Source organism: Gekko japonicus, unplaced genomic scaffold (assembly GCF_001447785.1).
Source record: "Gekko japonicus isolate JY-2015 unplaced genomic scaffold, Gekko_japonicus_V1.1 scaffold141, whole genome shotgun sequence".
Lineage (NCBI taxonomy): Eukaryota > Metazoa > Chordata > Lepidosauria > Squamata > Gekkonidae > Gekko > Gekko japonicus.
In genome coordinates, this window is record NW_015176455.1 from 515,637 (window position 1) to 520,240 (window position 4,604).

The 4,604-nt window shown below is 46.7% G+C and overlaps 1 pseudogene; it reads left to right on the forward strand.

Annotated features, from left to right (window-relative positions):
- The first annotated feature begins 880 nt into the window (after positions 1-880).
- On the forward strand, positions 881-1,454 carry LOC107123639 (annotated as a pseudogene).
- The last annotated feature ends 3,150 nt before the right edge of the window (positions 1,455-4,604 follow it).

Here is a 4,604-nt window from a genome sequence, read left to right on the forward strand (position 1 = left end):
GCAGAAGTTCCCAGGTTCAATTCCTGGCATCTTCTGCAAAAAGGATTAGGTAAGAGATGATGTGAAAGACCTCCTCCTGAGACCTGGGGAGCTGCTGCCAGTCTGAGTAGACAACGCTGACCTCGATGGACCAATGGTATGATTCAGTGTAAGACCGTTTCCATTGTGAATGTGTGAAAAGTTTTTATTTCCTTGGGATAAGAGAGCGTGGATGGAATCTCTGAACTATTTATTTACGCTTATATAAACAGAGCACTGTAGAAGCAAGCAGGTTCCTAAAGAGAGCAGCTCCCCAACAGACAGGGCTATTTTTGGGCAGGAAAACACAGGAATGGAGTTCCGGCTGGCTCCCGAGTTGGCCACGCCCAGCAGGAACTCATTAGCATAATAGGCCACACCCAACAGCAGAAACTCATTAGGATTGGCTACATTAGGGGTGTATGGCCTAACATGCAAAGGAGTTCCTGCTACAAAAAAGCCCTGGGTTTTGACAACAAACAAAGTAAACAGAAAAAGAAGCAAAAGGTTGGTGTGGCTGGATGGCCACACTTCTGGTAACATGGGGGTGCAGCCTAATATGCTAACGAGCTGTGATGTTGGGGGTGTGGCCTAATAGGCTAATGAGTTTCTGCTGTTGGGTGTGGCCTATTATGCTAAAGAGTTCCTGCTGGTCTTTTTCTACAAAAAAACCCCTGCCAACAGATATAGCTGTCACACAGTTCCGCAGGGAGAAGGGATAAAATTTGTAGTGCAGAATGCCCCAAGTTTCTGGGAAGAAATAGTCTTGGGGTGGTGGTGTCAGTGGCTGCTTTTGAGATGGTCAGTGGTTTTTTGTTGACATCTGGTTATTTTTCATTCTTCTTCTATTTCATGCTGGGCCATGTCTCAAGGGCACAGCCACAGTGGGGGCCGCTGTTGCCATGGCGATGATCCTGAAGAGCCTCCTGAACAGCGTGGCCAGGCCTGGGGCCTTTACCTGCGCATGGGCCGCAAGTGGCTGGAGTGCCTTAGCAAGCGTAGGGAGGGCAGCAGGAAGCTCATCTTCCGTCCTTGGGAAGACTGCGGAACGAGGATGTGAAGAGCTTCTGGTTAATATGAAGAGCTTCTGGTTAATGTTCCATTTACAGGCAATGTGAAGTTGAAAGGGATAATTGTGATGGGAGAAGATGGTGACACTCATCTGTCAGAAATGTGGCTGTTTAAGAATACCCCCCCACATGTCTTTTGATGATACTGCCAGAGAGCCAGATCAGACATTTAGCCTGAGCCACAACGTTACGGGAGAACTGGAGTATCCTAGCAAAACTGCTTGCCGTTCAAGCATTCAGAATCTCTCAATACCCTTCTCCAAGAACTTTGGTGCTGAGGGAGTCAGTGCTGCTTTAAAGACAGCTAATATTTATGGGGATTTCTACTGTACTACCTTCTGCACAAGCTGTATATTGGTAACTTAATAGATACTACAAAAGCTGCGTAAGTCTTCTCAGAAGGAAACTTGCCCTTTCAAAGACTGCCTTCCCTTAGAACTTCCTGACACACTGCTCTGGCCTGGCTTTGCTTCTTTCCAATCATCTGCTGCTGGAGGCGGTTAATTTTGTTGTATCTCTAAATCAGGTGTGATTGGAGCATTCAGTTGCTTCCGAAGCAGAGACTCAGCAGAATTATCTGTCCCGAGGAGAGGTTGCATGTTGTATCTCTCCATGCGTCATTATGCTGGGCTGGCCTTGTTCCCATCAGGAGGCATGGCTAGCTGTTTTTGTTCTTTAAAATCTTAAATGGCTTAAGAGCAGGATACCCGAGGGACCATTTCCAACCACACCAGCCTGCTATGATCTTAGGCTGTGGTCACACGGCAAGTGTACCACGATTTATTCCCACTGTAGATTTGATCGGGGATATTTTCAAGCGGGTTCAGATGATTACACATCCCTTGCCCAACCGCTTGCTTTGCACGACAATGCCCCAGGCACTGTCCAGACAGCTGCGCCACCCAAGTGGCGGTGTGGCACAATTAAAAAAAAATTCTTTGCACATATGCATGTGAGCATGCACACATGTGCTCATATGTGCATGCATGCACATGCACACAATGGTGAAAGTCACAAAAATAACTACTGGAAGAAGGACGTTCTGGTGACCTAATCGCAATCAATGTGAGAGATGGCTGTCCAGATAGGCAAAATTGCGGATTCAAAGCACAAATACCCGGAAAGTACTTGATTTTCCCTGTGTCGGAAAACTCGCTAAGGAACCAGGCATCTGATCAGGAATTTTAAATGCGAGAGGGAACAGCGGTGAAACCTGATCAAAATGACAGTGTGACCACATCCGTAGACTGGCTACTCTACTCTATGTGCTAAGGTTGCCAGGTCCCCTGCGGCTACCTTTGGGGGTTGAGGGGTAGCATTTCCAGATTCAGGTTGGGAAGCTCTTGGAGATCTGGGGATGGAGCCTGGGGAGGGCAGGAACCTCCGTGGGGGTACGATGCCATAATGTCCACCCTCCAAAGCAGCATTTTTTTCCAGGGCAACTGATACCTGTAGTCTGGAGATGAGTTCTAATCCCAGGGGATCCTCAGTAGTCCAAGTGAGTCCCGTCTGAAGCAACACAGAAGCCTGTTGCTGAAGCTAGCTGGATAGAAAGAAAGGTTTGACTCTTGAGAAAGCATTGGCGAAGCTTGGGGACTTCGCAGCTGGCCATCGCATGAAGTCAAGTCACCTTGGAACCTTCACAAGTCACGTTGGAACTTTCCTTCTCTTTGAGATGTTCCTTGCATGAGTAGCTTGCCGTTCAAGCATTCAGAATCTCTCAATACCCTTCTCCAAGAACTTTGGTGCTGAGGGAGTCAGTGCTGCTTTAAAGACAACTAATATTTATGGGGATTTCTACTGTACTACCTTCTGCACAAGCTGTATATTGGTAAATTAATAGATACTAAAAAAGCTGCGTAAGTCTTCTCAGAAGGAAACTTGCCCTTTCAAAGACTGCCTTCCCTTAGAACTTCCTGACACACTGCTCTGGCCTGGCTTTGCTTCTTTCCAATCATCTGCTGCTGGAGGCGGTTAATTTTGTTGTATCTCTAAATCAGGTGTGATTGGAGCATTCAGTTGCTTCCGAAGCACTCAGCAGAATTATCTGTCCAGAGGAGAGGTTGCATGTTGTATCTCTCCATGCGTCATTATGCTGGGCTGGCCTTGTTCCCATCAGGAGGCATGGCTAGCTGTTTTTGTTCTTTAAAATCTTAAATGGCTTAAGAGCAGGATACCCGAGGGACCATTTCCAACCACACCAGCCTGCTATGATCTTAGGCTGTGGTCACACGGCAAGTGTACCACGATTTATTCCCACTGTAGATTTGATCGGGGATATTTTCAAGCGGGTTCAGATGATTACACATCCCTTGCCCAACCGCTTGCTTTGCACGACAATGCCCCAGGCACTGTCCAGACAGCTGCGCCACCCAAGTGGCGGTGTGGCACCATGGCACAATTAAAAAAAAAATTCTTTGCACATATGCATGTGAGCATGCGCACATATGCCCATATGTGCACGCACGCACATGCACACAATGATGAAAGTCACAAAAATAACTACTGGAAGAAGGACGTTCTGGTGACCTAATCACAATCATTGTGAGAGATGGCTGTCTAGATAGGCAAAATCACAGATTCAAAGCACAAATACTCGGAAAGTACTTGATTTTCCCTGTGTCGGAAAACTCTCTAGGGAACCGGGCATCTGATCAGGAATTTTAAATGTGAGAGGGAACAGCGGTGAAACCTGATCAAAATGACAGTGTGACCACAGCTGTAGACTGTCTGCTCTGCCCTATGTGCTAAGGTTGCCAGGTCCCCTGCGGCTACCGGTGGGGGTTGAGGGGTAGCATTGCCAGATTCAGGTTGGGAAGCTCTTGGAGATCTCGGGATGGAGCCTGGGGAGGGCAGGAACCTCTATGGGGGTACGATGCCATAATGCCCACCCTCCAAAGCAGCATTTTTTCCCCAGGGCAACTGATATCTGTAGTCTGGAGATGAGTTCTAATCCCAGGGGATCCTCAGTAGTCCAAGTGAGTCCCGTCTGAAGCAACACAGAAGCCTGTTGCTGAAGCTGCCAGAGTCTCCTGTGCACTAGCTGGATAGAAAGGAAGGTTTGACTCTTGAGAAAGCATTGGCAAAGCTCGGGAACTTTGCAGCTGGCCATCGCGTGAAGTCAAGTCACCTTGGAACCTTCACGAGTCACCTTGGAACTTTTCTTCTCTTTGAGATGTTCCTTGCATGAGTATTATCTACATTCGGAACTTTTCTCCATTCTTTCCATAGGTGCATCTTGTTTGAGCGCCAGAGTTACAGAGAATACAGTTTCTGTAAGGATCATTTTGTATTATAGTGATCTCAACAGTAGAAGTTGGTGTTTGTATTTTGTTGCTATTTATATAAGTTTGTCGTTCAATTTATATATAAATAAGGTTTGGCTATTTTGGTTATTGAATGGTTTTTGTATTTTACACAGTTTGCATTTTGGTTATCCCACCTGGAAGCTGGCATCCCTGTGCCCACATTAAGAAAGGCTTTTTCAGCCTTGGCCCTTAGTCTATTTTTGTATTT